The sequence below is a fragment of the Petaurus breviceps genome, unplaced genomic scaffold (assembly GCF_028583685.1).
Source record: "Petaurus breviceps papuanus isolate PSGF00001 unplaced genomic scaffold, PetGlider_PUasm1.0 126, whole genome shotgun sequence".
Classification (NCBI taxonomy): domain Eukaryota; kingdom Metazoa; phylum Chordata; class Mammalia; order Diprotodontia; family Petauridae; genus Petaurus; species Petaurus breviceps.
In genome coordinates, this window is record NW_027185655.1 from 71,305,240 (window position 1) to 71,333,040 (window position 27,801).

The window sequence follows — 27,801 nt, forward strand, 5'->3', positions numbered from 1 at the left end:
TCTCTCTGTCTCTCTATCTCTGTCTCTCTCTGTCTCTCTGTCTCTCTATCTCTCTGTCTCTCTCTCTCTGTCTCTCTCTCTCTCTTTGTCTCTCTCTGTCTCTCTCTCTCTCTCTGTCTCTCTCTCTGTCTGTCTGTCTGTCTGTCTCTCTCTCTCTCTCTGTCTCTCTCTCTCTGTCTCTCTCTTTCCTTCCTTCATAGCAAACTAATTTATTTAATACTTTTTTCCATTCCACGGCATCAGGAGGATTAACATCAACTTTCCTTTTACCTACATCACACTAGTTTGTATTCACAACTGTGCCTCCAGATTCCATAAATGGAATGTTTCCATTCATGGAATGTTTCACTTCATCAGAACCATCTGAATATATCTCTTGAAATAACTTGCTTAAAACTGCATCTCCTTCTAATTTTTCATTCTTTTCTTCCTTGATTTCACCAACTAATTTGTCTTAATTCCTTGTATAATGAGAGGAAGATGGATATGCGTGCTTTGAATCTGGTATGAATTGTTTGGGTTTGGGTACATCCCTTTGTCTCTCCAGCTTCTCCCATCTTATAGTCTCTGACTTTTTCATTTTTATTTCAATCTTTGTTGAAAGAATTTTATGTTTTTTTTTGTTTTTTGCTTTTTTTTGGAGGAGGGAAGGTAGGGCAATTGGGGTTAAGTGACTTGCGCAGGGTCACACGGCTAGTAAGTGTGTCAGGTGTCTGAGGCCAGATTTGAACTCAGGTTCTCCTGACTCCAGGGCTGGTGCTCTATTCATTGAGCCACCTAGCCTCCCCCCCTCCTTGAAAGTATTTTAAAGGCCTGCTGTTCAGGTACTATAGGATGAATAAGTGAAAGCTTTAAACTATAGTCTTCTCCAATGGAAGTTTCACCACTGCAGACAACTCACTTTCTGAAAACTCCACATCTATGTTATTCTTCTGAACATTCTTGATCATAAATGTAATGATTACTTGAGATTCTGTTTGGTACCAGTCATATTTGATTTTTGATTACTGGGTTTGCTGTTTTACAATTATTCCAGGTTGTGATACTACCTTATTTTTAGTTTCTTGACATCTTTTAATGCAGATGTTAAAAGTATTATCTGTATCATCTAATTTATATCCTTCTGTGAAACTCTCTAGAGCCTCAGCACAGTTTTTTCATAGTATTCACTTATCCCTTTCCTTGGTAGTACTGTGGAATTATTTGGGTTGAGTACAAGAGACTTCTTTGCATCTGTAACAGCGTCATAGTAATTCTTTAGAAGGATGTGGGCATAAGCTCTTTGGCAGTAATATTCTGCATCATCTGGTTTCTCTTCCAGTGCCTTTGGGGTCTTCATCGATCTGTGGTCCGACAGGGGTGGAAACAACCCAGATGCTGTCATCAGGTCCCATCACCTCCATACTTCACACTGTTTTTGCCACCACTCGGGGGTAAACTTCTGGAGAACTGGGAAGCTCTTTCTTTACCATTTGTTTGTTTGCAATCAGATCATTGACTTACAAGAATAAAATTAAAATCAATACCAAACTGGAAGAAAGGATAAAAATGAATTTAAAAAGGTATGTGGTACATTATAGCCATTTCAGTCTGAATTATTCAAATAAGCAATTAATCCTTAAACTTGAATATGCATAAAGGGAAAGGCTTAAGAACAGACTCTCCATTATATTCTTTGGGCATTCACACTTACATATGCACATACACATTCTCAGCCTGAGATTTCCTCAAGTCATCATGACCTAATGGAGCAGAATCCTGACAGTATAAGGCAGGCCTGCACATGTGGCCCCAGGGCTCCTTAAAGTCCTTTGGCCACTTAGAGGATGCCAAAGGATTTCGGGCCTGCAAAAAATGGACACAAAAACTTCCTTTATAAGTAGAGAAAATCCTTCAGCATGCTGGAAGCAGCAAGTTGTGCAGGCTTGGTATAAGGAAAACATTTTAAAATATAAACTGATTTTGTAAAGTCTAAGATGACAAATGATTATGAACCATGCCATTTTCTTGTAAATGATGGAGGGGGAAAAGAGATTTCAGAAAGTTTCAGGAATAGAACAGTTCTTTAACTTTTGGGTTCGCAATCCACAGTTTAAGATGTGCTGAAGGGGTGGCGAATGGAAAAAGTTGAAGAAGCCCTGAGTTAGAACATCTCAGGACTATTTAAAGATGAAGCAGGAAAGAAGACAACAGAAAGAAGAAAAAGCATCAGATTTCTTACCATTTTCATTGAATCATTCTATCAAAGTCAAGTGGCTGAGCTACCACATTTGGAACTAAGACCTCAGTCTAATATGCGGTATCAGTTGTGAAATGTCACTAATGAAGATGAAGGAAGGATGACCAATCAGATCAAAGGTACACATATGAAATTATGTTTAGACAGTAACATTTTGGGGGAGTTGACATTTTATTATCTTTGCAAACAGCTGAAGAAACTAAATGAGTGGGAAAATAATATATGGATGATTTTATTTGCAGGAAAAAGTGATCTTGAGAACATTGATAACTCATAATATATACTTGATTGGAATAATTCTGTGAATGGCTTTCAAACCTTAACAGAACTGAATCTGCCTAAAACTGAATTCATCTTTTCCCCAAAACCTACCCTCTTCCTAATTTCTCTATTACTTTCAAAGGCACCACCAATTCTCTTAATCACACAGGCTCACAACCTATGTGCTATCCCTATTATGGACAACTCAATCTCTCGTACCCTTCCCTCTATATTAAGAATCACATCCTTTCATGTGTAGTTTTATTATATTTCTCATATACACCTGTATCTCTCCTCTAACACTGGGACTATTCTGATGATCACTGCATATTCCTGACCTATTGCATCAGCCTACTGGTTGGTCTCTCCGCCTCCATTTTTTCTGCAACTTAGGCCATCTTTCACTCAGGTTTCAAAATGGTCTTCCAGAAACTGCAGGTCTCATTATGTGACCCATATATTTGGCTCTCTACTGTTTTGAAGATCAAATATAAAATTATGTGACTTTTAAATCTCTTTATAAACTGGCCCATTCTTACTGTTATAAATGTGCTCTGTGTTCTGTCTAGAAATAAACAATGCTTGTTGGAGATTCATGAAGTATTTCAATATCTTTATTTTACATTTACTCTGTAATGAATAAACAGGGAGCCTCCCTAAAAAGGCTACAAAGGATCAGACAAAGGCAAGTTCTTTTACGCTGTTTCCATTTGAATTTCCTGCCTGTTCCCTCCAGAGCTGGGATTGGCTCCAGCTCTTCTGGGTTACAACCTTACCTACCTACTCATTAAGCAGAGGTATTAATGAAAAGTTGGTGACCATCCTCCAACCTCCAGCCAGTCCTAGTCAGCTTAGCTCAAGCCCCTTGACAAATTTCTTCCAGCTGTACGACTGGATTCCGGGGTGGGGATCGGGGGGAGAGGGCTCTACCCTTCCTATCTCATCCTGATTTATGCTTTCCTGCACACCCTGTTCAATGTCCATTGTTTCCAGAGAACCTGTGGAAACCAAACTTTCAGCATTTCTCACATTACTTTCTTAGGTTTCTAAAACCTTAGCTTTTTCATTGTTCTTATAGAAGAAATTCCATCTCGTGACTGCATTGTGCTGTGGCTATCTCCCATTCCTGCAACTCTCTCCTTCCTTGTCATTTCTGTCTTTCAGTTTCTATATTCTATATAGAATGCATATTCTATATAGATATTCAAATCTCAGGTAAAACTTAACCATCTGCAAGAAGCCTTTCTCTGTCCTCCTTAACTGTACTATCTTCACTCACATATTACCCCAAGGTATCTTTGTATGTCTTGTTTTTACATAGTTATTTGCATTTTGTCTCCCACATTGGACTGTTCCTGGAAAACAGGGACTTTTCTTAGTATGGTCAGTGCTTTGCAGAGTGACTGACATATAAATGCCTGTTTACTTGACTTCCAGGACTTAATAGCATGTCATCTACAAATAGAAAGGTCTGTAGGCCTTTTTTTTATCTACTATAGTAACAATGATGATAGTGATAAAAACTAATAATTCTAGCCCTGTTCATGATTTGCCAAATGCAACATTATCTCATTTGATTCTCACAACAATCCTGTGAAGAAGGTGTTATCATTATCCTCATTTTTATAGAGGAAGAAACAGTGATTCCCTCTTCTATTTGTATTGTTCTGGACAGCCTGCTTTGAATACTTTTTTTGTGAGCAGTAGTTTGCCTATTTTGTTTCCTGTATATTATTGTTATTATTAGTAATGATAATAATAATACAACACTACTATCTAGCTAAAATTTGTAAAGAACTTTAAATTTTGCTGTGCATGTTGTATGTGCTATTTGACATGACTCTATGAGGTGCCATTATTATTTCCATTTTGTAGATGAGAAAACTGAAGTTGAAAGGAGTTAGCTAGCATAGTTGATATTATTCTGAACTTTGACTCAGCAATACTTGAGCTCAAATCCTGCCTCAGACACCTGCTAGCTGCCAGGGAAGCCACTTAATCTGGTCTCATAAGGTTAGATCATAGATTTGAAGCTCAAAGGAACCAGAGAGGTTCAATTCCTTTATTTAAAATATGAGGAAATCAAGGTATTTATAATCTTCTTTATATGGGTCACTATTAGTAGAATAAATTTAACCTGGCCACAGTGTATAATGGTGAATGACTTGTATTCTTATAGATTGGACTCAGTTCTCTATAGATTTGAGAAATAAGGTCTTTTTCAGAACCACTGGTTATAAAAATCATTTCCCATCTTTCTGCTTCCCTCCTAATCTTTGTTGCATTGAGTTTGCTTGCAAAAAAAAAACAAAAAAAAACCCCAAACCTTTTTAATTTAATATAATCAAAAAGATATTCCCTGCCCCAATCCCATAATTGTAGGATTATGTTTTTTAATCCACTCTGTTCACTTCTGTTTTATGAGAGAGTTCATCTAACTCAGATTCACAGTTTCTGTGAATGTGTCTCACCCCATCCTCTTTCACCCCATTTATACTTTTCTCTTTCCTTTCTCCCTTTCTTTCCTCACCAGTGCTTTGTTTCTGACCACTGCTTCCCTCAATCTGTTCCCCCTTCTATTCACCTCTCCTCTTTTCTTTCTCCTTTCCCCCCATACTTTCCATAGGGTAAAAAATGTTTATACCCAGCTGAGTGTGTATTATTCCCTCTTTGAGGCATAACTGATGAGAGTAGGGTTCAAGCAATGCTCGCCTCTACCCCTTCTTTTTCTCTACTATAATGGGTCTTAGTGCCTCTTCAGGTTAATTTACCCTTTTCTTTCTCCTCCTTTCCTCTTCTCTCAGTACAATCCTTTTTTTTCACCCCTGTTTTATCATCAAATCAACGTCAACTTATACCCATCCCCAATGTCTATGTATACCCCCTTCTAAATGTCATAATAATGATACAGCTTTCAAGAGCTATATGTATCATCTTCCCATGTAGGGATGTAAACAGTTTTCCCTTATTGAATATGATGCCTTTTCCCTTTCCTGTTTGCCTTTTTATGCTTTTCTTGAGTCTTATATTTGAAGATAAATTTTCTGTTCAGTTCTTTTTCATTGGAAAATTTTGGAACTCCTTTGTTTTATTAAATGTTATCTCTTCCCCTAAAATATTATGCTCAATTTTCTGGGTAGTTCATTTTTGGTTGTAGTCCAAGCTCTTTTGACTTCTGTAATATCTTATTCAAATCCTCTGATCCTCCAATGTCAAAGCTGCTATGTCCTACGTAGTCCTGATTGAGGTTCCATGATATTTAAGTAGTTTCTTTCTTGGTGCTTGAAGTGTTTTCTCCTTGACCTGGTAATTCTGGAATTTGGATAAAATCTTCCTTGGAGTTTTCATTTTAGAATCTCTTTCAGGAGGTGATCAGTGTGTTCTTTCAGTGACTAATTTACCCTCTGGTTCTAACCGTAGGCAGTTTTCGTTGATGATTTCTTGAAAAATGCTGTCTAGACTTCTTTTTTTTCCATTATGGCTTTCAGGGAAATCAATAATTCTGAAATAACCTCTCCTGGATCTCTGGATTTTTGCCAGGGCTTTTTCAATGAGGTATTTTATAATTTCTCCTTTTTAGCAATCTTTTGATTTTGTATGTCTGATTCTTGATGTCTCATGGATTAGCCTCTCTTTGCCCAATTCTCATTTGTTAAAAATTATCTTCAATTAGTTTTTGTACCCCCTTGTCCACTTAGCCAATTCTACTTTTTAAGGAATCATTTTTTTCAGTGGAATTTTCCCCATTTGGCCAATTGTATTTTTTAGGAATTGAATTCATCAGTCAATTTTTGGCCTTCCTTTTCCAACCTTTTGATTCTCTCTTGCATACCTCTTGTATCTTTTCTTAATTTTTCTTTTACCTCTATTATTTAACTTTTGAAATCATTCTTGAGCTCTTCCAAGAAGGCTTTTTAGATTTGAGACCAATTTATACTTCCCTTTGAGGTTTTGGTTGTGTGTATATTGACAATGTTTTCCTCTTCAGAGTTTGTGTTTTGATCTTTCATGTCCCCATAGAAACTGCCTATAGTCAGTATTCATTTTTTGCTTTTTTCTCTTCTTATTTGTCTATTTTTCTGACTCTTAAAGTTGAGCTCTCCTGCTTGAGCACAGGAACCACTCCTAAACTTCTCATACTGGGTGCCAGGGGCCTAGTTTGGGTGCTGGGAACTCAGGTGCTTACAGCTTACCTCTTAATGAGTTATAGTCTTAGTGGTGGTATCTGGCATCTACTGAGGCCAGGGTTTTTTCCCCACATTTCCCCAAGGCTACACTGAAGCACATGGGAGTTTGCTACTGGAGGAAGCTACCTAGGGCTGCCCTGGAGCACTGGGATGTCTGACCCCTAGGGGATGCCTGCCTGTCCAGGGCTGTGCTAAAGCATGTAGTGGTTCTCTGAACTGGCATGTGCTGATTCTCCTGGTGATGCTGAGGCACATGGTGGGTCATCCTGGTGTTGACATTTGCCTATTCTACCACACTGGGAATCAGAATCTCTCAGTGGTTTGCTGAGGTGGGGTTTACTGGTTTGTGACCAATAAAGTCCATAAAGGGACCTTGGGGCTATTCCAGTCTAGGCTATACCTATGAGATCCTTCTTGCAACACATCTCAGTAACCTGTATATTTAGATTAAACAAGAGATAGAGAACATTGTGAGTTGAAGAATGGATAATTTTGATTACATTAAATTAAAGGGTTTTCCTTACAAAACAATTTAGACACAATTAGAAGGAAAGCAGAAAATTGGGAGAAATTATTACAGGCAGTTTTTCAGATAACAGTCTCACATCTCTAATATAGATAGAACTTTGTAAAAGGTACAAGAGTATGAATGATACATCAATTGATTAATGATCAAAGATGTGAATAGGCATTTTTTTACAAGCCTCTGGGACCTTCTCCCCCCATCCTTCTTTTTATTCCTGACATATATAATATATATATATATATTTTTTAAATCATTTGGGGTTAAGTAACTTGCCCAAGGTTACACGGTCATTATTTTTTGTGTGGGTGTTAAGTATCTGAGGCAGGAACCAACTCTGGGGCTGGCGCTCTTACTCACTGCACCACCTAGCCACCCCACTTTTTTTTAATTACATCTTTAATTTCACTAACTTTTTTTTTCGCTTTTTTGGAGGGCAATTGGGGTTAAGTGACTTGCCCAAAGTCACATGGCTAGTGTTTGTGTTAAATGTCTGAGGTCACATTTGAACTCAGATCCCCCTGAATCCAGGGCCAGTGCTCTATTCACAGCACCACCTAGCCGCCCCTGACCTATATTTTCCAATGTGAGAACAGAGATTTAGAAATGGAAGACACAATGGGAACAGGCAAAATTATTTTGTCATTTATTCAAGAAAGCAGTCTTGGAAGATTTCATGCTAGAGATCACATTTGACTTAGATTTTTAAGGAAGGATAATAATTCTGCAAATGAAGAAAGGAAGAAATATAATTTTAAGTACAGAGAACATAAATCTCATGACTTTAATAATGGAAGGGAGAAGGAATATGACATATTTGAGACAGTGTTATCAATTGTAGTTTGAGCAAAGGATACATGGAAGAATGTACTTTTGCTCAGCAGGTACGTAGCCCCAGATTATCATTATTCCTGAAATAAAAGATTTAAGAGCATCGTGTTTTTGGCATAGTTTCCCACCATTTCACTTAAAGTATCAAATTTCCCTTGCCTTTGTTTGTTCCCTAGCTAATCCAGTTTCATAATTTATTTCATATTTTAAAGATACCTTTGTGATCCTTGTGACCAGAATTATTTTTTTTCTCCTGGAGTTAATCTTGATTTGTTATGGGTTCAAAGCCTCTTCAGAATTTACTCTTTGAGCTTATCTCAAATCAAACTAGTTTCCATTTGATTTGGAATCTAATGAAAATAATTCAATATAAAGAAAAGACTTTACTTAGTAGGAAAGAGAGAGTCATTCAAAATTTTTGAGAAACGGAGTGACATACCTGGCTTTCTGCAAAAGGAAAATTAACCTGGCAGTGTTATAAATATTGGAATGGTAACTAAATGGAAACAGACAGTAGTTAGTGTGATGTTCCTCTTCTGTAGTAGGAAGGAGGTATAATCCTAGTTTTGTAAAAAAGAAAATCAAGTGAAAATGATAACAAATGGTGTAAATATGAAAGTTGAAGAATAAGTAGAACTCACAAAAAGAGAAAATTTGGTGGATTATTTTAATTTTTAAACTATGAGAAAATTTTCAACTCATAACATTTTTGTCAGATAATTTGTATCTGGGTAACATTTTTGAATGCCTTTTTTTTAGCTCAAATCCATTTGGAAATCATTTAGTGTTTTATAGTAGAAGATTTAGGTAGAAAATAGTTTTTTTTTAATTACTTTTAACAAGAACCAATTTAGAATGTAAATGAAAGGTCTTAAAATATTCCACACTATGGATATTTTGCCTTACACATAGCATGTCATTGATTATTAGTTATTTTTAACCATCCATTTTGTTCCTCTATGACTCAAGTTCCTGTAAGAAAAACAAGAAATATTTGCGTAGTATGTTATGAATAACTTATTTACTAGGTACTGAAGATACAGAGGGTGAAAGAAGGTCGCTAGGTTTCTACATCATAGGCATATTATCCTCTACAATGACAAAGTATGAGATTACATTTGTTCAAATTATGAAAACTACATAACATTTAGACATTTAATACCATGGAAACCATATTTCTTCAAAATATAGATGCAATATCTCTGTGATCTTATACTAAATTTTTAATTTAGGTCTCAGTTTTCTGATGTATAAAATAGAGATTTGATTGTAAGGTTTCTAGGATCCTTTACAATTCTATTTCTTATTCCTTACTCTTTGATAGAATAATTTAATTTGATATTGAGTAGTTAATTACTATAGTGATATAGATTGAAAACTTTAGATACTTTAGTAGATCATGGGCCATTGTGAGCTTTTGTGATGAAAAATCAAAAGCCAAAATGAAACAAACATTTACTCAAACCCAATAAAGTTAGGTTGGTTTTTGAACAATAGATGGTTGGGAGCCATATAGTAAACTTTCAATTTAGGAAGAAAATCCAAGGTAGCATTCAAATCTTGACAAAATATCAGAAAAGGATGTCAGTGGCATTTTTAGAACATCCTAAGAATGTAGACTTAGAGAAGGATGAAGCCTCAGAGGTCATATGGTTAAATTCTCTCATCTTAAATAAAGATGATATGAGGCCCAATGAAAATAAATGAGTGTCCATAGTTCACACAAGCTATAGTCAAGATTCAAACCTATGTGCTGTAACTCCCAATTCAGATCTACCATGTTTCCCCGATAATAAGACACTGTCTAATTAAATTTTTTTGAACAGAAAAAACACCAGAGGGCTTATTTTCAGGAGAGGGCTTATTTTAATGAACATTGACAGCAAGTTTAATAAACAGGTAAATGTGAACAAAAAAATGTACCTTTATTCAATAAGCAAATCACTGGGGAAGAACAGGATGATGCGCTCACTGCTGCAGCTCTGATTGGATGCAGCTCGGAGCGCGGCGTGCATTTCACGGGAGGGGAGGAGGAGGAGACGGTGCATACAGAGGGTACTGTAATGTAGCAATGTAGCGTGTAGCGCAGGGGATCACCTTCACTACAGTAGCAATCTCAATAGGGCTTATTTTCGGGGGAGGGCTTATTTTAGAGGAATCTTACACAGTAAGGGGAGGGCTTATTTTCGGGATAGGTCTTATTATCGGGGAAACATGGTATATTTATCTATCTATCTGTCTGTCTGTCTGTCTGTCTATATTTTATGCTTTTTAGACTTACACATAGGTTCAAAAATAACATTGCCTCAGTTTCCTCAACTGTAAAATGGAAATAATAATAGCACCTACCTCATAGCATTGTTGTGAGGGTCAAATTAGATTATATTTGTAAAATTCTTGGCACAGGACTCATACATAGTATGCACTATATAAGTAATTGGTCCCTCTCCTCATTTCTGCTCCATACCAGGAAGTAGAGATCATCTTAGCCTTGGGAAGTAGTAATGATATTGGGGAGCACTGGAGGGGGTGGTATTTGGTGGTGGTGAATATAGGGGATGTATGTAGTACTAGGGGTATGGGATAGGTGAGAGGGAGATGATGATTAGCACTATTATATTCCTTACTATGTGCCATGGACGTTGCTAAGTACTTTACAAATATTTCATTTGATTCTCACAATAACATTAGGAGATAGATGCCATAATTATCCCCATTTAACAGTTGAGGAAACTGAGGCAAATAGAGGTGAAGTGATTGGCCCAGATGATAAGTGTAAGTGTGCCACAAATCAGAAGCAGAATTTCACATGTAACAACAAGGGGAATATAGACTCAGAGAAAGAAGAGATGTGATATCTGCTTTAGGATTAGAGGCCTGATGCTGAACTAAGGTGAGATACAGCCTAGAACAATTGCTGTAGATGTATGGTTTTGCCAAAGGGTATGATTCCCTTTAACAACTATCTATTGACTCTGTCAGATAAATTTTAAAGGGTCAATAACAACGGGATGTGAAGACAGGATGGATTCTAGGAATTCAAATCCACAGAGGCAACCAGGAGGGCAAGAAGTAGAAATTTCAAGGTCAATGGTAGGATGGTCCAAAGTCCAGAAGTTCCTTTGGGGTCAGATAAAATACATTCTTCATCTCTGGGGCCAACAACTTCTATAGAAGCAGGATACCCAGGGAATAGAACAGCACTAGAATGAAAGAGCAGAATGGTCTGGATCCATAATAGAGTCTAAATCTAGAAATAAATTTAAAAAGCAAGTTCTGAGAAGGATTTAGGCTCTTCCTAGATCTAGGGAACAATAATCCCAACATCTGTCTACCTGTGAATGAACATGAGATCATCTTGGTTTCCAATTCAGATGAATACAGAAATGTGGACTCAGTAAATGCTTCATTAGCTATGCCTTCATTCATCTTATATATGATATGTCTTATATTTTCTTATTTTTTTTTACTGAAATGGTCCTTTTAAAATTTCAAGGAGTTTATGGGTTTATTAGAGGAGATCAATCTGGAACTATGCCCAAATGGCTATAAATAATTTCGTACTCTTTGACCAAGCAATACCACTTCTAGGTTATATCTCAAAGAGATCATAGAAGTGGGAGGAAGACCCACATGTACAAAAATATTTATAGCAGCTCTTTTTTTGGTGGCAAAGAATTGGAAATTAAGGGGATGCCCATCAATTGGGGAATGGCTGAACAAGTTGTAGTATATGAATGTAATGGAATACTATTGTGCTATAAGAAATGAGGAGCAGATGGACTTCATATTTACCTAGAGAGGCTTATATGAACTGATGCTGAGTGAGAAGAGCAGAACCAGGAGAAATCTGTTGACAATTACAGACACAATGTTTGTGTGATGACCAACTTTGATAGAGTGGGCTCTTCTCAGCAATGCAGGGTTATAAGTCAACTCCAAAAGACTCATGATGGAGAGAGATGTCTACATTCAGAGAAAGAACTAGAAAGAACAGAGTTTGAATGCAGATTGAAGAAAACTACCTGCTCTCTTTCTTTTTCTGGTTTGGTTTTGTATCCTTTTTCTCATTGTTTCTTCTATCCATTACAATCCTTCCTTATAACCTGACTAATGTCTAACGTGGAAGTATTTGCAGATCCTATACTTGATTGCATGCCACCATGGGGGAGGGGAAGAAGGGAGGGAGAGAAAAATTTCAAACTCAAGGAATTGTGGAACTGAATCTTTTAAACTAAAAGTGAACAAATTAATAAAGACAAGAAACAGCATAAAAAAGAAGAGACAGGTGTTTCTTTTTTTTTAAATTAATTTATTTTTAGTTTTCAACTTTCACTTTTATAAGATTTGGAGTTCTAAATTTTTCCCTATATGTAAACAATCATATTAAACATTTTTACACATTAGTCACGTTGTGACAGACGAATCAGAACAAAAGGAAAAAAAAAAGAAAAAATGGTTCTTTCTTTCTCTGGGTGTGGATAGCATTTTCTATCATGACTTCTGGAATTGTCTTAGATTATAGTATTGCTGAAAAATTCCATGTCTATTAAAGTTGGTCATGGCACAGTGTTGCTATTACTGTGTACAGTGTTCTGGTTTTGCTCACTTTACTTAGGATCAGACTTATAACATTTCCAAGTTTGTTCTGAAATCTGCCTGTGGAATAGTAATGAAATTTGAAGATCTCTTTGCATTGCTAAACTGAGGTACTTAGCACCAAGTTTCAAATTAAGCCTCTGTTAAAGAAATATAAGGTATGAACCCCTGTTGCTGATGTAACAGGAAGGGGCTGAACAGGGAACCCCTGTTGCTGATATAACAGAAGGGGCTATACAGGAAGTAACTATACCATATTTAAGGAAGAACATAAGCTGGACAGTCTTATTTCTTGGGATATGCACCTGAAGGCTGGGCTGCTGCTGGACTGGAACTTCCGTGGAGAAAGTGATTTTGATTTTGAGAATAGGAGAAAGTGATTTTGATGAATGAAGCTGATGAAGACTTCTGAGGGCCAGCCAAAGCTGCTGAGGCTGCTGAGGATTTTCGAGGGCCAGCTGGAGCTGCTGAAGACTGAGGAAGCATGACTGTGATGTCAGTATTCTGTACAAATGTTGTCGTGACTTTGTTAATGTGTATGGATGTTCTTGTGGCTTTGTTAAACCTTATCTTCCCAGGAACAGAGACTGTGAAGGGTTTAAGATGGACTGGACACTGTGAGCTCCAATGTGGAGCAGGAACTGCATGGAGAGCTGAACAAGGAGCTGGAAGCTGTCTGCTTTTGAACTCAGGGGGCAGTTGGTTAGATTCTGGTGGATGGTGGGACCATGGAAGAGGAGCCATGGAAGCTGAAAACCTGATCCAAGTCAAGATGAAAAGACCTCTCTGTGGGTACTGAGTAGTGATGAAATTGTGATTTACTTGTGACCGAGGGGTGGATGGACATTTCCAGTTTTTTATTTCTTTACAACCACAAAAAGAGCTGTTATAAATATTTTTGTACATACAGGTCCTTTTACCTTTTTTATGATCTCTTTGGGAGACAGACCTAGTACTGGTATTGCTGAATCAAAGAGTATGCACAGTTTTATAGCATGTTGGGCATAGTTCCAAGTTGCTTTTCAGAATGTTTGGATCAGTTCAGAATTCCACCAATAATGCATATGTTCCAATATTCCCACATCTTCTCCAACATTTATCATTTTCCTGTTTTATTATATTAGCCAATCTGATATATGTGATGTGGTACAGCTATTGGGAAAATCAGGTATTTATAGACTTACATAGATCCAAAAAAGGTCTAGATTATGTTCTGAGTGGCTGGAAGTTGTGATGAAAGTAATCAGACCAGTCCAGGGTAATTGGGTCCTCTGGGTAGACAATGAGATTGTGGAAGCTTGCATGCTTTACTGCTTAGGCCTTCAGCTTTAAAGAGGTTCAGCTCACTACCCTTTCATGAAATAGGACTCCTTTAGTACTACCCTATTCATCTGGATTGAGACAAAGACAAAGACTTGATGAATGATTGCTCAGTTCCTTTTCAATTCTCAGATTTTTTTGTTTTGCGACTCTAGTCCTAGTCAATCTTCATCCACATTTGTGGGAAATGGGAAAGGAAGGAAGCATTTGTTAAGCCCCTACTATGTGTTAAATGTTGTGCTTACAACTACAAAATGCTCTCTCATTTGATTCTTATAACAACGTAGTTGAATATATCTTCTGCCTAGTTCTTCTAGAGCATTGCACCCAATTATCTAGTGACTAATTAAAATCTGTTTAGGTACAATAATAACCTCTGTTGTTTGGCAGTCAAAGGCCTTCCCCATTGGCCTTATCTTCTCCAGCTTTACTCAACATCATCCTTCTTCCCTCAACTTTATTTTCTAGTAAGTCTGGCCTTCCTACTGCTTCTTGTTATCACTCCATTTCTTAACACTAAGCTTAAATTTACTGATAAATAAAATGGGCTAGAGCATCTACAACAGTGATATCAAATTAAAAAAGAAATAGGGGCCACTAAAGCATATATAAGGATTTTGGTGGGCACATAACTTAGAAAACCACACATTAACATGTTTGATTGCATTTTCCCAATAATTTGAATGCATTTTCCCTCTACTGACAATTTCTGACAAAAAAGACAAAATCTTTTCTCATGTTTAGAGTATACTACCCACTAACCTCAAAGCTTCTTAGAATTCCAGTTTCTTTCAATACTCAGCTTAAGTACTATTTCCTACTTTTAAAGGTTTTATGAGTTACCATAACCTCCCCAGCTCAAAAAAATTATCTTGTACCTATTTTGCATTTGTCTCTATATGTACAATTCCCCAAGAGAATCTAATCATCTACAAAGCAGGGACTATTTATCCTGTTTTCCTTTTATTCTCATCATGAAGCACATTGCTTGACATGAAGTGGCACTTAATTGCTTATTTATTAACGTCTGTGTTTCCAACTCCAATCTAGGCTTTGAGAATCATAAAAAATAACAAAGGGCTTCTATTCACTAGCTACCATGTTTAAAATGGAGGCCTCAATGACATTGTAGAGTGCCAAATTCTAAGCAATGAGTCAATGAAGTTTTAATTTTTTTTCCACAAAGTTGCAGACTTCTGAGGATTGTTTTGGGTAGAGGGCTATACCTGCTTCCTATCAAATTACACTGTACCTTCTGCAACACATTTATGACTGGACTTTGACCAAAAGCTGTAATTTAGGCTGCCCTGCAGTTTAAATCATTTTTTTTTCTTAGTGACAAAATGACTTTTGACAATAAGACAATTGGGAGCATCCAGCAGTCAAATGAAATAAAATTTAGTAGCATTAACAATTGGGGGAAAACAGTGCTGCGGTTCTTGCAAATGACTTGCCACTATTATTGAACATATATTTTTGTCAAACATATACAACAATACATCACTGACAAAAACACATGCAATTTTATATCCATGACTTAAAATAGAAAGTAAGGGAAAATTTAAATACTTAAAAATGTATGTAGAGCAATGAATTCAAGGGGGAACTATTCATTTAATTCCTAAGACTAATGCTTTTCAGGAATCTACAGTGGTACTAGATAACATGCAAATGCCTTTAAGCTGGACTACTTCTTTAGAAAAAAAATAAAATTAATAAAAAAGCTTTTTTGAATTAGCAGTTAGCTCTTTCAATGATCTTCATCTTGCAGTACTTTGAGTTTATATCATGAAACACAACTAAAATGTCTTTCAATCTGACCTTATCCTTATGTTTAAAGGAAGTTTGGAAGTAGAAATATTTCCAAAAGAGATAACTCATTCACTGTGATGCATTCATTGGTAATCCCAGTGGTATAGGTAATACCTCCATATAGACAATTTGTAACTCAACCAGACCTCATGATCAAATAGAACTTGTTTCCCCTTTCTAGTTATTTATAGAACAAATTCCAAATAAAAGTTACAATATTTTAAGGTTTGGAAATTATAGGTTCTAAATCCAAACAAATATTAATAAAGCTTTCTAAGTAAAGATATGATTATTCTTTCTGCTTTTCCTCACATGCCTTTGTGTATCTGCACCATTTTACTGGCATAAAGAAATTATTTCACCTTTCATTTTACCAATCATTTTTACATTATCATTTGGCTGGTATCATATCTTATGTTTCAATAACATTTCATGAATTTCAACAAATTAATCTTTGAAACCTCAATGCTCAAAAGTGAGACAATTACGCAGAGTTGATTACTTAGAAAACATGTTTACTCAAGTCTTTTCTTAGAAATGAGAATCAAGGACAGGAATGGGAGGGGGACAGCAATATTCCAAAACTTTACATTGAGTGTCATAAAATGGTTAAGCACAAGTTATATTTCAGCATGATGGATCTTCATGGGGGGAGGGCAACATTTTCCAGCAATCTCTCAAAGTAGTCCCTGAATATTTTGGTTATCTGGTGGGAGAATACTGGACAAAATATGAGCCCCATTATTCTACCCCCAATTTCTATTAGTACTAGGTCTGAGAACTGGGAAATAGTTTCATTTTTTTTACACTTTATTCCCTCTAGATATTAGAAATGAATAAAACAGCAATTTCCAGTTATCATGCTTTACAGGGTTGGTGTGTAAAGACAGAAGAAAGTGTCTCTAAAAACCTCTCAACTCTTTGGGGGATTAGTGTTGTATACATATAAAATTCCATATGGAGGTGCAGGATGGGATGGTATTTGCTGAAGCTTTAGAGTTACCATGGTGATATTCACTGGCACATTCATATTCAGTCCCAATTTTAGAGGCAAAAATATAAGGAAAAAGGGGGCATTATAGAAAAAGTCATATTATTACACTGTCAAATATTGCACATACACAAGGTAATATTGAGGTGCTGGGTGTGGATTTATGAAGAATTAAGTCTAAATCTGGCCTCAGATTAATAAACATGTCTCTAATTCAGAAAGTTAAAAATAGGCTAGTTAAATTCATTGAGTATAACATGTAAGGGCTGATATTGTAATAGTCGTGTTTTCCCCTCTTCCTAGGTATTTACAGAACAAATTCCAAATACTAGCGGGCATGAATCTGGGCAATTCTCTTACTGACTCTGCCTCACTTTCCTCATCTTTTAAATTACGACAATAATAGTACCCACTCTGAGAATTAAGATAAAATGTGAATTCTAGTAAAGAACTTTGCAAACTTTAAAGTTCTATATATAAATTGGTCGTGATGATGATTTTCATCATCATTATTATTTTTACTTGAGAGTTTTCTCTAGGCCAAGAAGATATGGGTTGAAATCCTAGTTCTACCACACAGAAAAAATGACCCTGGAATGTGACAATTTCTTAATGCCCACAGGATAGTCACCAAGACTATATTTCAAAACAGTTGTCAATCTATGTTGGTTGAGAGAATATTTTTTTTCTGCATCTTCACCACTACATTTATTCTTTATATTAATTTTAATTAATTAAATTTTATATTTATTTTTAGTTTACATCATTCATTTCCACAAGATTTTGAGTTACAAATTTTCTCCCCATCATTTCCCTACCTACCACTCAAAACAGTGATCCCACTGAGTACCCCTGATCTGGTCTCTCCTATATCCTCTGCCATCCCCCCTCTCACTTTCCAGTAGGGCAAGATGGATCTCTATGCCCCAGTGACTGTATATCTTATTTCCCAGTTGCATATAAAAACAAAAATTATACATATATATATATATGTATGTATATATACATATATTTAAACATGTGATCTTACAACTTTGAATTCCAGATTCTTTCCCTTCCTTCATCATCACTCACCCTTACTGAGAAGATAAGCAATTCAATACAGGTTGTACATGTGTAGATATGCAAAACTTTTCCATAGTGGATATATTGTGAAACACTGACTATATTTCCCTCAATCCTATCCTGCCCACCATTTATTCTGTTCTCTGCTTTGCCCCGTCCCTTTTCAAAAGTGTGTGCTTCCAACTTCCCTCTCGCCCAAGCTGCCCTCCCCTCTGTCATCCCCTGTCTCATCCCCTTCCCCACTACTGTCCTGTAGGGTGAGATACAGCCAGATTCAATGATAGTACAGTTTATTCATTCCCTTTTGTCTTCCTCTACTTCCCCTCCATTGTAACAGTTTTCCCTTCCTTCTTCTATATGACATAATTTACCCCATTCTGTCTCTCCCCATCTCCTCTCATTATGTTCCTCTCTCAGCTCTCAATTTTACCTTTTAAGTATCATCCATTCCTATTAAATTGGTCCTGTGCCCTCTATGTATACGTATACACAAACATGCACACACATATGTATTCATACACACAATACCCTCCTATATAGACATATATGTATCTATACATATATGTAAGTGTACATATATGTATGTATATATGCATGTATACATACATATAACATTTACATTCCCTTCAAATATTCTCATACTGAGAAAAGTTTCATAAGTTACAATTAGCGTTTTTTGCTTGTAGCAATGGAAATAGTTCAACTTTGATAAGTTCCTTATGATTTATTTTCCCTGTTTACATTTTCATGCTTCTCTTGCTTCTTGTATCTCAATGTCAAATTTTCTATTCAACTTTGCTTTTTCATCAGGAATGCTTGGGGAGGGAATGAAATACACACTAAATAGGGTGTCTCACCCTACAGGAGAGTAGGGGGGAAAGGGGATGAGAGGGGGGATGATGGAAGGGAGGGAAGGCTGGGGGGAGGGAAGTTAGAAGCACCCACTTTTGAAAAGGTATGGGGGCAAAGTAGAGTATAGAACAAGTGGGAGGTGGGGTAGGAGGGAGGGAAATAGAGTCAGCCTTTTACGATATATCTACTATGTTAATGTTTTGCATTAGCTAAACATGTACAACCTATACTAAACTGCTTATCTTCCCAGTAAGGGTGCGTGACAGGGGAGGAAAGGAATGAATCTGAAATTCAAAGTTTTAAAAGCAAATGTTTAAAAAATTATACATATATACACACTATTATTAATACTATTATACACGTATTTGGGAAATAAAATATACAGGCACTGGGGCATAGAGATCCACCATGCCCTATTGGAAAAGTTGAAAGGGGTATGGGAAAAAATATGGGAGAGAGCAGAATGGAGGAGGGGATATCCTGTGGGACTGCTATTTTGGGGTGGTGGGTAGGGGAAAAAAGGGGAGAAAATTTGTAACTCAACATCTGGCAGAAATGAATGATGTAAATCAGAAATTAATAAAGTATTTGAAAAATGAAAACAAAAAGAATGCTTGAAAGTCCTCTATTCCATTGAATAACCCTATTTTCCCCTGAAACTTGATACTGAGTAATGCTGGGTAGGTGATTCTAGGTTTTAATCCCAGCTCCTCTTTTGACCTCTGGAATATCATATTCCAAGCCTTCCATCCCTCAGTGTACAAGCTGCCAGATCCTGTGTTATCCTGATTGTGTTTCCACAATATTCAAATTGTTTCTTCCTGGCTGCTTTTAACATTTTCTCCTTGATCTGGGAACTCTGGAACCTGGCTATAATATTCCTAGGAATTGTCTTTTGAGGTCTTTTTCAAGAGGTGATCTGTGGATTCTTTAAACCTCTATTTTGCTCTCTGCTTCTAAAACATTAGGCAATTTTACTTGATAATTTCCTGAAGGATGATTTCTAGATTCTTTTTTTGATTATGGCTTTCAGGTAGTCCAATAATTTTTAAATTATCTCTCCTGGTTCTATTTTCCAGGTCAGTGGTTTTTCCAATGAGGTATTTCACATTGCCTTCTATTTTTTCATTTTTTTGGATCTGTTTAACAGTATCTTGATTTCTCATAAAGTCACTAGCTTCCATTTACTCCAGTCTAATTCTGAAGGAATGATTCTCTTCAGTGAGCTTTTGAGATTCTTTTTTCCATCTGACAAATTTGACTTTTTAAGGTATCTATCTCTTTCCTCATTGGTTTTTTTAGCCTCTTTTTCAATTTGGGTTAGTCTTTTTTGTTTTGCTTTTTGCTTTTATGGAGGGCAATTGGGGTTAAGTGACTTGTCCAAGGTCACATTGCTAGTTTTTGTGTTAAGTGTCTGAGTCCGGATTTGAACTCTGGTCCTCTTGACTCCAGGGCCTGTGCTCTATTCCTTACACCACTTAGCTGCCCCTAGCCTGTTTTTTAAGTTGTTATTTTCTTCAGTCAGTTTGTTGATTCTCTTTTCCTGATTTTCTTGCATCATTCTCATTTCTCTTCCTAATTTTTTCTCCACTTCTTTTATTTGGGTTTCCAAATCCTTCTTAAGCTCCTCTATACCCTGTAAACAGTTCATATTTTTCTTGGAAGCTTTTGGTGAAAGTGTTCTGACTTTGTTGTCTTCCTCCTATTTCATATTTTGATCCTTTTTGTCCCCAAAATAGGAGTCTAAAGTCAGATTGCTGAGCTTACTTTCATTCCTTTGGTTGTTCATGTTGCCATTCAGTTACTTGACTTTTGAGCTTTTTGCCACAACAGAACTCTGCTTCCAGAGAGGAGAGCTTTGTCCTAAATTGCTGGGGTTTTCTCACCTACTGGAGCTATTAGTTGGCTGCCCTCTCTGATGCTTCCACATGCTCTGGCTCACTGGTCACATTCCCCAGGACCTGCACCCTAGACTGTGATCCAGATCCAAGCAGGTTAAAGCATGAGTGATTACCTGTCAGACTGGTTGCTTGGTCCCCCTACAATCTGCAGGTCAGAAGATCTGAAGCAGCCATGCAGTGGTGGCCTCTGTGCCTCAGCTGCTTCTCCCTCTGGGTGCAGAGGCTGGACCATACTCCCTGACTCCCTGTTCCCAAAGTTCACACTGGCCTCTCACTTTGTCCTTAGCATCTGTGGGTTGGTAAGTCTGGAAACCGCCACAGCTGCTGGTGATCCACTCTCCCTAAGTCCTTCCAGCTGGTGGCTTGTTGTGGCTGGCCTGAGGCTAAAATCTTGGCCTTACACAGGGCTAGGCTCTATTTCCAGAGTGCTTGTTGGCCCCTTCTGCCAGCTTACTGGGCTGTCTTCAGTGGGATGTTAGTTTCTGTCACTTTGTGAATTCTGTAGTTCTAAGGTTTGTTTAGAATAATTATTTTTCACATGTATTGGAGGAGGTGGAAGTGGGAACCCTGCAGAAGTCCTGTTTCTACTCTGCCATCTTTGAGAGAATTTTATGACTAGGTGTTCTTTATATCAATGAAGTCACACATATAAGACAAAATGTATATACACAAACATACACATATTCCTACAGGTATATATTAAATACTATTTTACGTGGCATTTAAGATGGATTTAAGATGATAAAGATGGGAAAATATCTAGAACTAAAATATGTGTAAAAGGAATGCTTTTTAAAGGTGAGATAATTTTAAAAATTCACAAGATTCTGTATTCAAATGCAGGTCTTGAGGAAGGAATAATTACACAAAAATTGAAGATATCATGGACATTATTGTTGTAAAAGGCAGCCAATCAGTCCACCTATAAGCATTTAGTAAGTGCTTACTCTGTGTCATGCACTGTGGTAGTAATTGGGGATAAAAGAAGAACCTAGATTTTTTAGGGAATGAGAAGACATCAGTAACTGCTGATGTCCCAAAGATTGAATTTCCCATACCAAAAATACCATCATGTTTAATTTGTTTCTCCTCATGTGTGAAGACTTTCTGTGATACAAAAACAAGAAGGAATAAGGAAGGTTTTTGCAGACACTTTCCTATTGTAAACCACACTTGTACATAGATAAGAGATGTAGAAGATAAAGACTCTAATCTATTTATTCTTTGTTGACTATGAAGAAATATTTGTCACCATGGACTTGATAAACCATAGGCTTTGGGGTTCTTTTCCTACAAAGAATCTCCCTTGCTTATGTTAAAAATCAGAAAATATTCCTTGAAAAATACAACTTGAAATATTTTGTTCAATAACCCTGTGTTTATCAGTGACAAGTGACAGAAAAAAAAATGTTATTGGGAAGCCCTGATGAAAATTCAAATGCAAGAAAGATTCCCAGTGGTTAAGGTGAGATTTTGATTTCAGAATATTTTATACTAAATGTATCAATATCAGAACCCTCCAAGTTATCCTTAGCAAGATACATAGCCCTATCAAAAAATATGGTCTAGCAATACTCATGGGGAAAGACAATCAAATGAAAATGCACTTTACTGAGATTATCACATACACCACATCCACATAAATGGATTCTGTTGAATTAATCCATTAGTGCTTTCCGTGAATAATAATTTGGGACAAAATATGATAGGATAAAAGGACAGTTTGTATTTAGGTAATTGTACATTACTTTCAGTGACCCCAAGAAGCTCTCTGCTATTAATGTTCATGTTTTAATGTTTTTTTAAAGCTTTTCTTTTCTTTTTAAATCTTTTTTTTTAATTTAATGTTTTATTTTTCTCCAATTATATGTAAAAATAATTTTCAACATTCATTTGAAAAATTAAGTTCCAAATTCTCTCTCTCTCCTTCACTGCACTCCTTGAGAAGGCAAGGAATTTGATAAAGGTTATACATGTGTAATCATGCAAAATATATTTTCATATTAATCATATTGAAAAGAAAGATTCAAAAAACCCCATACAAATAAAGTAAAAAAATAAGTTTGCTTCAACTGATGTTCAGATACTATCAATGCTTTCTCTGGGAACAGACAGCATTTTTCATGATATGTCCTTCAGAGTTGTCTTGGATCCTTGTATTTCTTACAACAGCTAAGTCACAATTCATTATCTTACAGTATTGCTGTAGCTGTGTACGGTATTTTCCTGGTTCTACTGATTTCACTTTGCATCAGTTCATGTAAGACTCTCCAGGTTTTTCTGAGAGCATCAAGCTCATGATGTCTTATATCACAATAGTATTCTATCGCTATCATATGCCACAACTTCTTCATCCATATGCCAGTTGATGGACATCCATTCAATTTCCAAGTCTTTGCCACAAGAAAAGAACTTCTTTAAATATTTGGACATAATTCAAAATTTCTCTATATAATGGTTGAATCAATTTGCTACCCCACCAATGCTGCCTTAGTGTCTCAATTTTCCCACAATTCTTCCAACATTTAGCAATCACTTTTTCTATTTTATTAGTCAATATAATAGATGTGAGGTAGTTTCTCAGTATTATTTTAATTTGAATTTCTCAATAGTGATTTGTAGCATTTTTTTCATATGGCCATAGATAATTTTGATCATTTAATATGAAAATAGACTACTCATATATTTTGATCATTTGCCAAATGGGAAATGATTTTTATTTTTATAAATTTCACTGTTTTCTATGTATTTGAGAGATGTGGCCTTTATGAGAGAAACTTGCTTCAAATTTTTTTTCAAAGTTGTCATTGTTAACCATATTTCTCTCCAACCTATTGCCCATTTTATTTTGTCCTCTCTTTCCTTTTACCCTGTCCCTCCTTAAAAGTGTTTTACTTCTGAATATTGCCTCCCCCAATCCACCCTCCCTTCTATGAGCACCCCACCTTTCCCTATCCCCTTCCCCAACTACTTTCCTGTAGGGTAAGAGAGATTTTTGTAACCAATTGAGTGTGTCTGTTATTCCCTCTTTGAATCAATTCTGATTAGAGTATGCATCAAGCATTCCCTGTCACCTCCCCCATCTTCTCCTCTACTGTAATAACTCTTTCTTGCCTCTGTTATGTGAAATAATTCACTCAATTCCACCCTTGCCTTTCCCTTTCTCCCAAGTATTCTTCTTTTTCACACCTTAATTTCATTTTTGAAGATATCATGCCATCATAGACAATTCACAACTGTACCTTCTGTCTATATCTACTTCTTCTCTGCCGTAATAATAAAAACAAAATTCTTATGAGTTATAAGCATCATATTCCCATGTAGGAATGTAAAGAGTTAAGTCATTAAATTTCATATAATTTCTCTTTCCTGTTTACCTTTTTATGCTTCTCTTGAGACTTATATTTGAAAATCAATTTTTCTATTCAATTCTGGTCTTTTCATCAGGAATGCTTGAACATCCTCCATTTCACTGAATATCCATTTTGCCCCCTAAAGTATTATACTCAGTTCTGCTGGGAAGATGATTGTTGATTGTAATACTAACTCCCTTGACCTCCAGAATATCATATTCCAAGTCTTCCTATCCTTTAATGTAGGAGCTGTTAAATCTTGTGTTATATTGACTGTGGCTCCACTATACTTAAATCATTTCTTTCTGACTACTTGCAATGTTTTTTCCTTAACCAGAGGGCTCAGGAATTTGGTTATAATATACCGTGGAGCTTTTCTTTTGTTATCTCTTTCAGGAGATGATTAATGTATTATTTCAATTTCTATTTTATCCTGTTACCAGAATATCACAGTAGTTATCCTTGATAATTTCTTGAAAGATGCTGTCTAGGTTTTTTTTTTTTTTTGATCATGGATTTCAGGAAATCCAATAATTTTAAAATTATCTCTCCTGAATCTTTTTTATAGGTCAGTTGTTTTTCTAATAAGATATTATGCATTGTTTTCCATTTTGTTTCGTATTTTTGGTTTTGTTTTATTGATGTCTCATACTACATCAGCTTCTGCTTGCTCAAATTTTTTTTTGTTTGTTTTTGGAGAGGGGAAGGCGGGGCAATTGGGGTTAAGTGACTTGGCCAAGGTCACATGGCGAGTGTTACATATCTGAGAACAGATTTGGACTTGGATCTTCCTGACTCCAGGGTCTGTGCTTTATTCTTTTTTTTTTCAAATGCTTTAACTTCTGATTTACATCATTCGTTTCTGCCAGATTTCGAGTTACAAATTTCCTCCCCGTTTTTCCCCTACCCACCCCCCAAAATAGCAGTCCCACAGGATATCCTCTCCTCCAATCTGCTCTCTCCCATATTTTCTCCCATAACCATTTTGACTTTTCCAGTGGATCTCTATGCCCCAGTGCCTGCATATCTTATTTCCCAATTACATGTAAAATAGTATTGATAATAGTATACACACACATATACATACATACATACATATTTGAATATTTGATCTTAAAAATTTGAATTCCAGATTCATTCCCTTCCTCCCTTGTCACTCACCCTTACGGGGAAAATAAGCAGTTCACTATAGGATGTACATGTGTGGCTAATGCAAAACAATAACATATATACAATATATACAATATATATATATATTGTAAAAGACTGACTATATTTCCCTCCCTCCTATCCCACCTCCCACTTATTCTATTCTCTACTTTGATCCCATCTCTTTTCAAAAGTGGGTGCTTCCAACTTCCCTCCCCCCAGCCTGCCCTCCATGACATCATCCCCCCTCTCATCCCTTTCCCACCCTTACTCTCCTGTAGGGTGAGATACCCTATTTAGTGTGTATTTCATTCCCTCCTCAAGCCAAATTCAATGGGAATAAGGTTGACCCATTCCCTTTTGCCTTCCTATTCTTCCCCTCCATTGTAACCATTTCCCCTTGCCTCTTCTGTTTGAGATAGCTAACCCCATTTTGTGTCTCCCCATCTCCTTTCATTATATTCCTCTCTCACCTCTTAATTTCACCTTTTAAGTATCATCCCTTCCTGTTTAATTGGTCCTGTGCCCTCTATCTATGTATACCTGTAAACATATATACACATTCACATATGTATTCATATGCACATATACCCTCAAATATAGACATATATAGATAAATAGATAGATATATAGATAGATAGATATAGATATTTCTATTCCCTTGAACTACTGAGAAAAGTTTCATAAGTTACAATTATTGTTTTTCCATGTAGGAATGTTAATGGTTCAACTTTGATAAGTTCCTTATGATTTCTTTTCCCTGTTTACCTTCTCATGCTTCTCTTGCTTCTTGAATCTGAATGTCAAATTTTCTGTTCAACTCTGGTTTTTCAGCAAGAATGCTTGAAAGTCCTCTATGCCACTGAATGACCATATTTTCCCCTGAAACATGATACTCAGTTTTGCTGGGTGGGTGACTCTTGGTTTTAATCCCACCCCCTTTGCCCTCCGGAATATCATATTCCAAGCCCTTCGATCCCTCAGTGTAGAAGCTGCCAGATCCTGAGTTATTCTGATTGTGTTTCCACAATATTCAAATTGTTTCTTCCTGGATGCTTATAATATTCTCTTCTTAATCTGGGAATTCAGGAACCTGGCTATAATATTCATAGAAGTTTTCTTTTTGGGATCTTTTTCAGGAGGTGATCGGTGGATTCTTTAAACCTCTATTTTGCCTTCTGATTCTAAAACATCTGGGCAGTTTTCTTTGAGAACTTCCTGGAAGATGATTAGTAGGTTCTTACTTTGATCATGGATTTCAGGTAGTCCAATAGTTTTTAAATTCTCTCTCCTGGATCTATTTTCCAGGTCAGTGCTTTTTCCCATGAGATATTTCACATTCCCTTCTATTCTTTCATTTGTTTGGATCTGTATAACAGCATCTTGGTTTCTCATAAAGTCATTAGCTTCCATCTGCTCCAGTCTAATTCTGAAGCCATGATTCTCCTTGTTGAGCTTTTGAGATTCTTTTTCCATCTGGCAAATTTGACTTTTAAGGCATTCTTCTCCTCATTGCCTTTTTGAGCCTCTTTTACCATTTGAGTCAGTCTGTTTTTTAAAGTGTTATTTTCCTCAGTCAGGCTGTTGACTCTCATTTCATAATTTTCCTGCATTGTTCTCATTTCTCTTCCCAGTTTTTCCTCCACTTCTCTTATCCGCTTCTTAAGGTCCTCTTTGACCTGTAACCAGTTTGTATTTTCATTTGAAGCTTTTGGTGCAGGAGTTCTGACTTCACTGTCTTCCTGCTGTTCCATGTTTTGCTCCCTTTTGTCCCCAAAATAGAAGTGTAATGTTGGAATCTTCTGTCTGCTTTGTTTCCTTTGCCTGGTCATGTCGTCCCTCAGTCACTTGACCCCTGGGCTTTTTGCCATAGTAGGACTCTACCACCAGACCAGGGAACTTTCGTCCCAAACGCTGGGGTTTTCTCAGTTGCTGGAGTTATTAGATTGGTACCCTCTCTGAGGTCTCCATACACTCCGGCAAGATGGACATATACCCCAGACCTCCACCCTAGATTGCAATCCAGATCCAAGCAGGTTAAAGCAAGAGTGATTACCCCTCAGTCTGGTGCTTGGTCCCGCTATACTCTGCAGGTCAGGAGCTGAAGCTGCCACGTGGCGCTGGCTGTTTGTGCAGGTTTCTCAGCAGCTTCTCGCCCCACGGGGGCAAAAGCCACACACTCCCACTTACTGGTCCCAAAGTCCAGACTGCACTGAACTCTCACTTTGTCCTTCACATCTGTGTGTTGATAAATCTGGAAACAGCCATAGCTGCTGCTGTTCTGGAGTCCCTCTGGCTGCAGCTGGTCAGGCCCGCCCTGGGGCTAAAGCCTCCGAGTGGGTCTGGGTTCAGCTCCCAGAGTGCTGGGCTGGCCAATTCCTGCCAGCCTGCCCTGCTGTCCTCAGCAGGATGTTAGCTTCTCTGTGTCATTTTGTGGGTTTTGCAGCTCCACAGTTTGTTTAGAGTCCCATTTTTACATGGATTGGGGAAGGTGGAAGCTGAAGCAGTGGGGAGGTCCTGCTTCTACTCTGCCATCTTGGGTCTACCCCACCTGTACTTTATTCACTGTACCACCTCGCCACCCCTCAATTCTAATTTTTAATGAATTATTTTCTTCAGTGAAGTTTTGTATCACATTTTTCCATTTAGCCAATTCAATTTTTAAGGAATTCTTTTCTTCGGTGATTTTTTTGTCTCTCTTTCCATTTGGACAATTCT

General features: G+C 36.9%; 1 protein-coding gene and 1 pseudogene across 1 annotated transcript in view; both read right to left on the bottom strand.

The window, feature by feature from the left end:
• Positions 1-3,056, bottom strand: part of LOC138168948 (protein SGT1 homolog pseudogene) — a 3,720-nt pseudogene extending 664 nt beyond the window's left edge.
• GALNTL6 (polypeptide N-acetylgalactosaminyltransferase like 6) overlaps positions 1-27,801 on the bottom strand; it is a 226,156-nt gene that overhangs the window by 12,938 nt on the left and 185,417 nt on the right. The gene's annotated exons all lie outside the window — the stretch shown is intronic.